Raw genomic sequence first — 13,899 nt, 5'->3', positions numbered from 1 at the left:
TATTTTACAAGTCTTTTCTTCTTAGTCTTCTCAGTGCTACATAAAGGAAACAGAGTGGGGGGATCAAAATGTTTTAATAGCTGAAAGTATCTTCCCTGTACATAAGGCCAATGCATAGTTGCCTCCAATGCAATCACACAGCAGTCAAATGATGGTCTCAAACTCGCCAATTGAGGAAGGTGCTTTCTAACTCCCCTAAAAAGCCCACAAAATAAGGGCTGCAAGGGTGCACTAAAAAGTGCTCTGAACGAGAGGAGGCACGCTCTGCTCAATAGGGACTGGAATCAACAGGAATTTTCAGCCATGCATTATAACAGCAAGACCTTCTGCAATTTAGTGTGCATGACTAGGCAAAGGGATGCTTTGGGGGGCCCTATCCTCCCAGATATATTTATTGTATCTGTAGCTAACCATTTTGATGTTCTACCTAGTGTTAAGTGACTACATGGTGTCCCTTGAGCAGTTCCCTCTACCGCTAATGGTAAAGGGATTGATAATTTGGTGTCAGGCTATACCACCAAGGATATATGTGTTGATTCTCCTTTGCTCCCAGCAGGAGAACTCCGAATTTATGACCATCTTGGGAGGTGTGATGTTCCCCCTGAAAATTCCTGCTGAGTTGTTGCAGTTTTTTTTTGCTCTTTTCTTTTGTTAAGTTAGAATATCACAGGCATTAATGAAAAGGTAACTAACCCTGCTTGCCTTGACTTTGTTGCCATGTATGATTTTGGGTAATCCAGGAGACTGGTTACCACTTCTAAATCATATTCTGGGTTTACTTGCTATTCCTGCCCTGCAAACTCTACTTCTTGAGGCAGAGATAAAGGTGGTCTTTCCATCCGTCCATCTGAACTTGAAAGTGGAAGTTTCAATTTTAAATACTGGAAGTTCCTGCTTCGCAAGCAGTGGTAGTTAAAAAACATTGAGCCCCTTTTATTTCTATTTGGTAAATTTCTACAATAATGATTTCTTAAATCCAGCATTTGCACATTTTATTGAGTCATTTTATTTTTTATCCCATGTGAAGTCTGTCAAAGAGAGAGTTTGTTCTCAACAGAATTATCTCTTATGTGAGGATTTCAATGTGAAATAAGTAGCTTATCCTGAGAAGCAGGAGAATGGAGATCAAGCTGTTTTCCAAGGGCAGATGGACTCTAGAGGAAATGAGTTAGCGCTCCTTCTCTCGGCTCATGACCTGGTTCACATGGTTTCCATGTTCATTATTGGTGGTTCTCCAAAGACCACATTATTGGTGGGGGAGACCTCAATTATTGATTACATGTTTTCCACTACAGTCTTTTCTTCTTAGTCTTCTCAGTGCTACATAAAGGAAACAGAGTGGGGGGATCAAAATGTTTTAATAGCTGAAAGTATCTTCCCTGTACATAAGGCCAATGCATAGTTGCCTCCAATGCAATCACACAGCAGTCAAATGATGGTCTCAAACTCGCCAATTGAGGAAGGTGCTTTCTAACTCCCCTAAAAAGCCCACAAAATAAGGGCTGCAAGGGTGCACTAAAAAGTGCTCTGAACGAGAGGAGGCACGCTCTGCTCAATAGGGACTGGAATCAACAGGAATTTTCAGCCATGCATTATAACAGCAAGACCTTCTGCAATTTAGTGTGCATGACTAGGCAAAGGGATGCTTTGGGGGGCCCTATCCTCCCAGATATATTTATTGTATCTGTAGCTAACCATTTTGATGTTCTACCTAGTGTTAAGTGACTACATGGTGTCCCTTGAGCAGTTCCCTCTACCGCTAATGGTAAAGGGATTGATAATTTGGTGTCAGGCTATACCACCAAGGATATATGTGTTGATTCTCCTTTGCTCCCAGCAGGAGAACTCCGAATTTATGACCATCTTGGGAGGTGTGATGTTCCCCCTGAAAATTCCTGCTGAGTTGTTGCAGTTTTTTTTTGCTCTTTTCTTTTGTTAAGTTAGAATATCACAGGCATTAATGAAAAGGTAACTAACCCTGCTTGCCTTGACTTTGTTGCCATGTATGATTTTGGGTAATCCAGGAGACTGGTTACCACTTCTAAATCATATTCTGGGTTTACTTGCTATTCCTGCCCTGCAAACTCTACTTCTTGAGGCAGAGATAAAGGTGGTCTTTCCATCCGTCCATCTGAACTTGAAAGTGGAAGTTTCAATTTTAAATACTGGAAGTTCCTGCTTCGCAAGCAGTGGTAGTTAAAAAACATTGAGCCCCTTTTATTTCTATTTGGTAAATTTCTACAATAATGATTTCTTAAATCCAGCATTTGCACATTTTATTGAGTCATTTTATTTTTTATCCCATGTGAAGTCTGTCAAAGAGAGAGTTTGTTCTCAACAGAATTATCTCTTATGTGAGGATTTCAATGTGAAATAAGTAGCTTATCCTGAGAAGCAGGAGAATGGAGATCAAGCTGTTTTCCAAGGGCAGATGGACTCTAGAGGAAATGAGTTAGCGCTCCTTCTCTCGGCTCATGACCTGGTTCACATGGTTTCCATGTTCATTATTGGTGGTTCTCCAAAGACCACATTATTGGTGGGGGAGACCTCAATTATTGATTACATGTTTTCCACTACAGTCTTTTCTTCTTAGTCTTCTCAGTGCTACATAAAGGAAACAGAGTGGGGGGATCAAAATGTTTTAATAGCTGAAAGTATCTTCCCTGTACATAAGGCCAATGCATAGTTGCCTCCAATGCAATCACACAGCAGTCAAATGATGGTCTCAAACTCGCCAATTGAGGAAGGTGCTTTCTAACTCCCCTAAAAAGCCCACAAAATAAGGGCTGCAAGGGTGCACTAAAAAGTGCTCTGAACGAGAGGAGGCACGCTCTGCTCAATAGGGACTGGAATCAACAGGAATTTTCAGCCATGCATTATAACAGCAAGACCTTCTGCAATTTAGTGTGCATGACTAGGCAAAGGGATGCTTTGGGGGGCCCTATCCTCCCAGATATATTTATTGTATCTGTAGCTAACCATTTTGATGTTCTACCTAGTGTTAAGTGACTACATGGTGTCCCTTGAGCAGTTCCCTCTACCGCTAATGGTAAAGGGATTGATAATTTGGTGTCAGGCTATACCACCAAGGATATATGTGTTGATTCTCCTTTGCTCCCAGCAGGAGAACTCCGAATTTATGACCATCTTGGGAGGTGTGATGTTCCCCCTGAAATTCCTGCTGAGTGGTTGCAGGTTTTTTTTGCTCTTTTCTTTTGTTAAGTTAGAATATCACAGGCATTAATGAAAAGGTAACTAACCCTGCTTGCCTTGACTTTGTTGCCATGTATGATTTTGGGTACTCCGGGAGACTGGTTACCACTTCTAAATCATATTCTGGGTTTACTTGCTATTCCTGCCCTGCAAACTCTACTTCTTGAGGCAGAGATAAAGGTGGTCTTTCCATCCGTCCATCTGAACTTGAAAGTGGAAGCTTCAATTTTAAATACTGGAAGTTCCTGCCTCGCAAGCAGTGGTAGTTAAAAAAACATTGAGCCCCTTTTATTTCTATTTGGTAAATTTCTACAATAATGATTTCTTAAATCCAGCATTTGCACATTTTATTGAGTCATTTTCTTTTTTATCCCATGTGAAGTCTGTCAAAGAGAGAGTTTGTTCTCAACAGAATTATCTCTTATGTGAGGATTTCAATGTGAAATAAGTAGCTTATCCTGAGAAGCAGGAGAATGGAGATCAAGCTGTTTTCCAAGGGCAGATGGACTCTAGAGGAAATGAGTTAGCGCTCCTTCTCTCGGCTCATGACCTGGTTCACATGGTTTCCATGTTCATTATTGGTGGTTCTCCAAAGACCACATTATTGGTGGGGGAGACCTCAATTATTGATTACATGTTTTCCACTACAGCCTTTTCTTCTTAGTCTTCTCAGTGCTACATAAAGGAAACAGAGTGGGGGGATCAAAATGTTTTAATAGCTGAAAGTATCTTCCCTGTACATAAGGCCAATACATAGTTGCCTCCAATGCAACCACACAGCAGTCAAATGATGGTCTCAAACTCGCCAATTGAGGAAGGTGCTTTCTAACTCCCCTAAAAAGCCCACAAAATAAGGGCTGCAAGGGTGCACTAAAAAGTACTCTGAATGTGAGGAGGCACTCTCTCCTCAATAGGGACTGGAATCAACAGGAATTTTCAGCCATGCATTACAACAGCAAGACCTTCTGTAATTTGGTGTGCATGACTAGGCAAAGGGATGCTTTGGGAAGCCCTCTCCTCACCTCTAATGTGTGTGGCTCTGATTGTGTCTCGAATTTCAAACAATTACTCATATTGTACGGGATAAGATCTTAATGGCTCTTTTACAGGATAAATTGAGTAATCCCCCACCTGTCTTTTACATTGCAGGAAATAGAAGTTGCCATAAATCAAAGTCTGTGTGGAAAGTGCCTGGCCCAGATGGTGTACTAATGGACCTAATCAAATGCAACATAGATCTTTGGAGCCCACTGTTAATTAATGTTTTAACAACTTTCTATGTAACAAGATCCCACGCTCCTGGGCAACATCCATTATAGTTCCTATTTTCAAAAAGTGGGACCGGAATTCACCTAAGTGCTACTGTCCAATTCCTTTATTGAATGGCATAGTTAAGATTGTTGGCAGGGTAGCTTTTGAGCATATGAGAGACGGGATAAACCAAAATAAAATCTTGTGCCCTTTTGCGTTTGGTTTTATAGTCATGGCTAGGCATGTGGAACAGTGTCTGAACTTACATTAGATTGTTGCCAAGTAAACTATAGCCAGGTATTGTCCACTGTACCTGGCCTTTATGGATTTATCCACAGCATTTGATTGTGTGAATAGAAATAAACTTTGGCTGATGCTGATTGATCTGAGAATGGATCTCACTTCGGTGAACTTTCTATACGCTTTGCATGAGAATCTACCCGCTAAAGTAAGATATGGTTCTGCGGGTGAAATGTCAGACTTTTTCGCACTTGCTAGAGTGATGCACCAAGGATGTATCTTGGCGCCTTTGCTTTTTATTATTTATATGAACAATTTGGGCTCCCACTTGTCCAGTGTAGCCACTGAATTTTCAGGAATAGGGAATCAGTTGGTCCCCAGGTTATTGTACACAGATGATGCATTTCTTCTGGCTCAGTCCCAGAGCTTTATGCTCCCTGGTGGAGGCATTTGCATCTCTCAAGCATAACCTCAAATTAATCACTTGTTTCCGAAAGTTACACAGTATGGCATGTGGCCTATGTAAAAAAGGGGCTGCTTCAATGTTTATTAAGAGCAGAAGCAATTTTTGTTACCTTGGAGTCGTCTTCAACTCATCAGGATCTTGGCAGCCACAGATTACCTCTGCTTGGTTGAAATTAATAGGTTGGGTGGGGCCCTTTTTGCTACTCCCCAGGCAGCAGGTAAGGGTTCAATTGCACCTTTATTTTAAATTTACAGAGTACAATGTGTTCCTGCAGTTCTGTATGGTCCATGAATTTGGGGCTATTTTAATACTTCCTCCACACAGTTAGAGGAGAACTATATCTGCAGACAATTAATCCATCTGTGTCCAACTAGTCCCTATTATATTATTCACTTGGAGCAAAGCCAACCTTTCATTACAGATAAAGTCAAATTGGGCACACATTTACTTTGGGTTAATGTTAGAAAGGGGGTCTCTAGTTGGCAGACGTATACACCCTTCTCCAAGAAGATCCACAGTCCCAGTCAGGGTAAGTCAACACAATCCAAATTATCCTGACCCCACCCTCTAGTAGCTTGGCACTGAGCAGTTAGTCTTAACTTAAAAGGCAATGTGTAAAGTATTTGTGCAATAAATCATACAGTAACACAGTGAAAACACCACAAAAATACACCACACAGGTTTAGTAAAATAGATAATATTTATCTGAATAAAATAAGATCAAAATGCCAAATATCCAATAAGCACAACTTGAAATATCACCTTTAAAAGATTTAAAATAGTCTCAATCCTTAGAAATAAGCAGTTGTCTCTTTGTTACACATAGTACCTGGTATGTGTCAAAAATAACAATGCACAGAAACCGCAAAGAAGGAGATGTGTGGAAAAATAAGGTGTTGAGTCATTCTTTCCGACGCGGCACGGACAATGCATAATTTGTTTCCACCCTGCAAGGGTTTGTGTCGTTTATCAGCACACAGTCTTGGTTCCTCACTGTGATGCCTGGATACTTTGATGCCCAGGGATGAAGTGTTAACAATCCTTAAAGCACTGGAAGAAGGCACAGGTGCTGCATCGATCCGGTAGGCAATGAGTCAAATTTTCCATCACAAAGTAGGCACTGCATCAAATTTCCAGTTGAGAACTCTGGGCTGCGTTGTTCTGGTTGACTGTGCAGCTATTTCACTGTCACAATGCAGGTTTTGCATCGATTTAGGCAGGTGTTGTATCGATTTGTAGACGCATAAAGAATTTCTTGCAGATGTGAAGTCTTTGTTGGCCCTGAGACCTCAGAAACAGGAAGCAAGCTAATTCAACTGTGGATGTATATGAAGGGCCTCATTTAAGGTTTGGCAAGCAGGAGCTCTGCAGTGAATCAGCTGGGTCTCTGCCCCACCATACTATTTTAAGGGAGGGAAAGCATCAGGTTTCTGGTTCCGCACCCTTAGCAGGCTCTGCAGTCAGAAAAGTTTGATAGACAGCCCTTCTGCCACAGGGCTATTTATCAATAAATGTGGAAAGGCCCACCCTATTTAGGGAAGTCTTGCCACATATATTTTTCCTGTTCAGGTAAGCCTGTGGTCTATAATAGGAAGCAAGAGAAAAAAACACTTGCAGGTAGAAAATTCCTAGGACATTAGCTTTTTCAGAATCATCCCCCAGCATCGGGGGCTTGTTTCTGAAAAGCAAAAGTTTGATGAGTGGGGCCAAAACAAAATGGAGCATGCTCTGTATACTTCTTTGCCATGAAGTTGTTGATCTCACATATTACAAATGGTTATCAGCAGTGGCCATAACTTTCAATGATCTATGGTTCTGATTAGCCTTCATCTTATGTTTAAATGGCCTTGTAAGCCTTTATGTAAAACATTTTGGGCTTCATCGCAACATTGGCGGTAATTACCGCCTTCCGCCACGGCGTGGGCCGCCAACATACCACCACTGTTTTGACGGTATACCACCAGAATGCTGGCGGAACACCGCCGATGGTCATGGCGGCAGACGGCAGTAAGGCGGCGCTGCTGACAGCAGCACCGCCACACCAGCAAAACACCACTGACCGTATCATGACCAATGATATGGCCTGGCGGTGTTTTGCTGGCGAACGTGCTGCTGACAGCAGCGCCGTGGACCGTCTCCAGCCGGAGGACCATCTGCAAGCAGGTAAGTTGGGTTCTCCGACAGGCGATGGGGTGGGGGTGTGTGTATGTTTTGGAATGCGTGCATGCGGGTGTGAGTCACGTTGAATACGTGCGTTAATGAGTGATTGTGAGTGTTGTGTGTTGTGAATGTATGTGTGTGACAAGGTATGTTGGTGTGTGTTGCGGTGTGTGGGTATGTATGTGTGCATGCGTGGGTGGTGGTGGGTATGCGTATGCGCATGTGTGAAAAAAAGTGTGCTTGTGTGGGTGTGTATATGTGTGGGGGCAGGAGAGGGAGGGGGAGGGTGGCAGAGAACTCTGGGGTGGGGAGAAGTGTGGGGGAGACCCCTATCAGTGCCAGGGAAGGTATTCCCTGGCACTGATAGTGCCTACCACCATGGTTTTCATGGCGGTAAGGTTGGCACGAAAACCATGGCGGTAGGCCGGGTCGTAATCCTGAGGGTGGGATTGTGATGACCGCCGGGCTGGAGACCGAAGTCTCCAGCCCAGCGTCCGATACCAACCCGGAGGTCGGTGTATTAAAGTGAAGGCCTTTGATGGCAGTTACTGCCAGGGATAAAATCCCATTTTTTTTACCACCGGCCTGTTGGCGGTATTAATGCCGCTTTAACACCGACCGCCAAGGTTGTAATGAGGGCCTTTATCTTTTCAAGTTTACAAGGACAATAACTCCTGATCACTCTCCCCACCCATGTCTTGCCCAAAGTTCTATACAGAGAATATACATCAGTGATAATGTGCCCAGGTCTCTGAGGTCTTTTCAATACAAATGTTCTCTACATGTACTTATCTTATTTTACTTTAAGCTCTGACCTTTTCTCTTCAGAGATTCACCTTTTACTTCAAGCTCAATTTGTGATAATATGTAGCACTCTCAGCTATCTCAAGCATGTGAGATAACTATCAGCCTGATTTAAGGCTTGGCAGGCTGGGAACGGTATGTCAGGATGTTGTGTAGCCATTTTAGTTATAGCTCCATGTACATTAGATTAGCACACTAGGCCTGCCACTGTGCATTTTAACCTAGATATATTTTAGCTGCTTTGTTTATTAGTTTAACTATAGACACTTTTAAAGTCTTGTTTTATTTTCTATCTATCTAGCTGTTCCTTCTTAGGCCGGCACCACGTTCTCAAACAAGACATTCTTGTTCACTCAGTGCTTCTTTCAAGGCTGCAGTAAGATAGGTTGCCAGTGAACGTGGTAAACGTTTTCTCTCTGGCATTCATAGAAAAACACACATCCTTACCTGGGACATTTTCTTAGAACATCAGCTGTTTTATTATAAAAACACTTCCCTGTTCCTTACACCTTAGAGGGAGATTCCAGCCAGAGGACCACAACTGTATGCTGATTGCTGAATGCTTCGCTACAGCTGCTTATGAAGACTTCAGGCTTTTGCTCAGGTATGGGGGATGATGTCTTCCCAGGGGAACCTGAAGGGCAGAACTAGAGCTTAAGATGCTGTGCTCTATTATAGCCTAGGTAGGAATTAGTCCATTGACTTTAGTGACAATATGGAAGTGTTATTTCTATGCTTTAATCTCCTTGTCACAATTCTAATCCTGTCATGCTGTATCGTTCTGGTTATTACAATACATGCTTTGCTAACTAAGATACAATTGCTTCATTAAAACTTTATTGAAATGTACACTGCCTCTGTTTGTCATAGTGTATGTGAGACTATTGTAACTGAGAGAAACGGATGCGACCTGAGTCACCACAATTTCATTCATTGAGAAGTCAATTGTGTCATGTGCTTGGCTGCCCAACCATCCCTGCTCTTGGGTAGAGATGAGGCACTGCTATTTAGCCGGAGCAAAACCCGGATTAGGGCGACAGTTGTCACCTGTAGTGGGTTAGACTCAGTCTCCCACACCACAAGAGATTCGGCCGCTCAAATCCAGTAGTCTCATTAGAATAATGAGAGCCTACACGACAAGGGTAGCGGAAGACATTACCTCTGCCTGTGATTTTACTACCATCTGCCAAATTTAGAAATGTCCATTTGTCAAGCAGTCATCTCTATGCATTATAAGTAACTACCATCATACCGGGTGTTCTCACTGTACAAAAAGTTTGGTTGATGGCCCCCATTTGATTTAGCAGCTGTTCACCAGACTTTATACTTTTTTTTATTTTCCAGAGAAACAAACAAATTATGACTCCCACACCCTGAGAGTTTTGACTAAAGGTGGGGTAGATCATTGATTTTTTTCCTCTTTGAGATCTAGGGATCCTCCAAAGTCTCCTACTCTGTCAGCTGCTCAAGGAAATATTCTGTCAACATGGCCCACTGGGGCTTTGTTGACATATTTAAATAAGGTGGGCATACAAAGGGTTAAGGCTGTGGGTAAATTCTCAGGACAGAAATTTCAGATATGAAGCCTCTCATAACTAAACTCCATACCCTCCAAATTTTGCATAACACAATTTTTAACACATGAATAGCATTTTTCACCGAAATCAGTGCAGTTTTCCATTTTCAGATTGCAAGCTAAATTGCTTATTCACTGTGTAACCATAATAGTGACTTTTGGTGCTCTTGGTGGCAGAACGTCAGGAATACTTCATTTTGATTTCAACTCAGTTCACTCCGAAATGTTTAATTTTGAGAAGTCTAAAATGTGTCTACTAAAGCTAGTTCTCTACGAAACCTCTCAATCATGTAAATATCCCCTTTGCACCATTTGAAGACGCTAATCCAGATGTTGACCTTATCCAAATGAAGACATTCCATTACAACCAATCAAGACATTGAGATTTGCACTCCTCGATCAAGGGTGGGGCAGGAAGACAAGTTATCCAGTCCAAGAGGTGTCTACAAAGAAAGGACTCAGACTAAAAACATGGTTGTATACATTTATAAAATACTAAAAGACTGAAAGAGTAGGAAACCATCCAGATTTCTTCAGAAAGGGAGTTATGAAGGTAGTTGTCTACTGAGGCCTGGTAATATATCATGTCAATAACAAATAATACTCTGCGGATGGATGCATACGATTCAGATGTTCCTTCATTCTGACCATCCTGGTTGCCAAACATGATTGTGAATCTTTAATGGAAGCTGGCTCCACTGCTTCCTCCAATGAAAGCAAACGGAGGTTTTCAGCACATACTCATTTAGAGTTATGGCTCACAGTGTGTTTGTCAGCAAAGGCTTTATTAACTTGGTAAGAGTGCCGAGCCCTACTTCTACATCATGCATTTCTTATATTCTAATCTTCTAAACATCCTATAAAGAATTAGCTCATAATCAGAGCTCCCCTCCTGACCCTGACAGAAGGTTTCGGGAATGTTCCTACATTATTTTACTATTTCTTAATTTGAGCCAGTGGTTGCTGGTGAGGTCCATTGGCACTCATTTTTGGAGACCAGCGCAAAAAAAGATGGAGAAAGAATAGACAGAAAAAATGTGATAAAAGAAGACAGCAGGAACTCACAGGAGTGAAATAAATATGCAGGGAGTGTCTAGTGATGGATTAAGGAGGAATGAGGTGGAATCAAGACTACTTTGGTACTGGTCTTTGCCTCTGATAGTGTTAGCCATAGATTCTGAATACATCTTTGGGCCTGACACTTTTTCTTTTACAAATTAAACACTGCCACAGAACCTTTGAAACATTGCTTTTCCATAAAAGAATGTTTTTTCTTTTCTGTACAGCGTTCAGCCAAGCATCGAGAGGTCACGAGGGGAATGGACGAACACTCACTATTTCTTAACATACCATACCAATCTGTTACAGTTGGGTGCATAAAATCCAAATCCAAGACTGCATGTTCTTTTAGATCAGCTATCCACAAAATAGATGTCTCCAATGCATTTGAACACAACTGTGTCATTTTATTATGTCAATTGGGATGGTATCTTACTGAAAATAATCCAGATATTTTATACAACTAATAATTCCTCTACTTTCTTATTGGACAGGCTAATAATGGATTCCCCTACCAAAGATATGCTAGTTAATCGATAAAGGAGAGACAAGGAGAATGTATTCGTGTGTCCAAAGTCTCAGTGTTTGTGAGTGACAGGTATAGAGAAGTGTCTGAGTTCCAGCATGGAAACTATGCAGCATGAGAGCTGGTCTGTTGCCAACGCGTGCCTCCTATACCAATCAGATGTTCATAATGGTTTATGAAAATAACGTCATCTCCATATAAATCAGTAGTATCTAGTGTATTGTTCCCCAGAACAATCCCAGGCAATTTTAATAGATTTCAAAGAAGTAGCCAGCATGTTTTGTGTTTGCTAGCAAGTGACTCCTGATAGTCTTTGATGTACTCGTGTCAACACATCGAAAGTCCGTTGAAAAACGTAAACATGAGGGCTGAATTCGTGAAAACTGGCCCATAAATAATGGACCTCATTTATGAGGCACATGGTGCAGGGCTGCACAGCAAGGTTAAAAATGGTGCCTAAAGTGTAATTAGAAATTACAATATAATTGTAATTTGTAAATTTGCACCACTTTTGCGTCAAAGATTGACGCAAATGCGGCAAAAAAAAGTATAAATATGGGCCTAAATGTTATGTATAGGCTGCAGTGCATATGTACACCATTCCCATTCGTGACAAAATATATATCTGTCAGGAGCACATCTGTGCTGTGGCCAGGCTGCAGATTAAATGCACTGCAGTAATAAATCTTTATATGCTAATAAATCATCTCTAAAATGAGCCTTGTATCTCTACAGGGCAGGTTACTAATATATAAAAATAAGGCACATTAAATTTTGGGGTCAGCGTGCCCTAACAGTGAAATGAAAAGCTATTTCACTATAATGGACTTCCAGGCCTTTCCATGATTCCATGATGGATGAAATTAAACATCTTAATTCTCTATCTCCTTAGAAAAAGCCTACAAACTAGAAATTTGTACGGTTGGCGATTGCGAGGCTCCAACTAGGCAAGGCACTTGGACAGGCCTGCTTCACCTCTGATTTTTACAAAATGTTTGCTTCTCCACTGGCCCCAATCATGACCCACCTATACAAGTCCTTTAATGAGACTGGTACCCTCACTGAAACAATGAGGTGTGTCACCATTACTATGACACATAAGCCTGATAAGGACCTTACTTATTACTCAACATATCGCCCAGTTCCTTACTTACCCTAGACACCAAGATCTTTCCCAGCATTCTAGCAGCATGCCTGGGCCCCTATGTGCAGGGATTAGTTGATCCAGACCAAGCTGAGTTTATTCATGAGAGAGGCTGCAGCAATAATACAAAGGCCCATATTTATAAACAATGGCTCACAACTGCACTAACGCAGATGTGCAGCATTTTTTTTAACCCCCAGCTAATGCCATTCTCTAATGCCATCCATGCACCATATTTATAAAAGGATGCACAATAGCGCTAAGGAATGGCTAACATCTCAGAAAAAGTCGCTAGCCGGTGAGGGATGGCGTTAGGGGAAATGGTGCTAGTAGGTCAGAAAGGACGTTAGGGTGGTTAGTGGCAAAATATCTGCTGATAGTGAGCTTAGCATAAATTTTTGATGCACAAGAAGCCAAAAAATTACTCCTGTCTAAGTTTAGACAGGAGTCAATACCCCAACCCCAATGCCAACCACAGGGGACCAGTGTCCCCTAGGCAAGCCTACATACCCAGTGCCAGGCAGGGGCCCCCATGTAAGGGGCATGCAATGGCACACAACACACATACATAAACACTTACCTGCTCCTTACCTGGAGTGGGCTCCCTCCTCCTGTAGTGTCCCTGTGGTGTGGGTGGTGGTGTTGCTGGAGGTTGGAGTGGGCATCTTTGTGCCCATTCCATGGTGTTTGCATATGGAATGGGCCTACCTGCTCTTTAACGCCTGGTCTGACCAGGCGTTAAAAAATTACAATAAGCAGGCTTAGTGCCAATATTTAGGCCCACCTCCCAATTGTGCATCGTTTCTGCATCAGGAGTTAAATATGACACTGAGCGGCTAGCGTTATTTGTGGGGAAAGGAACGCCTGCCTTGCATCTCCTTGACTCAAGGTGGGTTGGCGTATCCTAAAAATGGCACTAATTCAAATATGTTGCCGCTAGATGGGTCTAGAGTCAAAATATAAATATGGAGTTTAGTTGGCGCCGCTTTAGCGCCAAAATAAATGGTGCTAAGGCAACGCTAAGCGTCCATAAATATGGCCCAAAGTGCCTTCTCCACCTTATTGATGAATCACACTGCTCTGTGGTACAGGCTCTCTTTATATATTGATCAATCTGAAAAGACTTTTGACCGGGTGCTCTGTGCCATTCTCCTGCTTGTGCTGGGTAAGTCAGAACTGGGAGCACGCTTTTGGAGTAGGATGTGGTGCATCTAAAACAGGCCTATGGCCAAAGGGTGGGTTCATGGGCTGATGTCATGCTCCTTTCACATAGTATGCAACAAAGGTGCCCTCTATCCGCACTCCTACTGATCCTTTATATGGAGCCTGTAGCTGAGAGGATCTTTAGGAACCCTCTAATCACCGGCAATACCATGGCTGGCCAGGAACTTAAATCTCTCTATATGCAGATGCTGTCATGATTACCGTCACACAACCCTGCGCCTCCATAATGCCACTCC

Source organism: Pleurodeles waltl, chromosome 4_2 (genome assembly GCF_031143425.1).
Source record: "Pleurodeles waltl isolate 20211129_DDA chromosome 4_2, aPleWal1.hap1.20221129, whole genome shotgun sequence".
Lineage (NCBI taxonomy): Eukaryota > Metazoa > Chordata > Amphibia > Caudata > Salamandridae > Pleurodeles > Pleurodeles waltl.
This window is presented reverse-complemented; position numbering follows the sequence as displayed.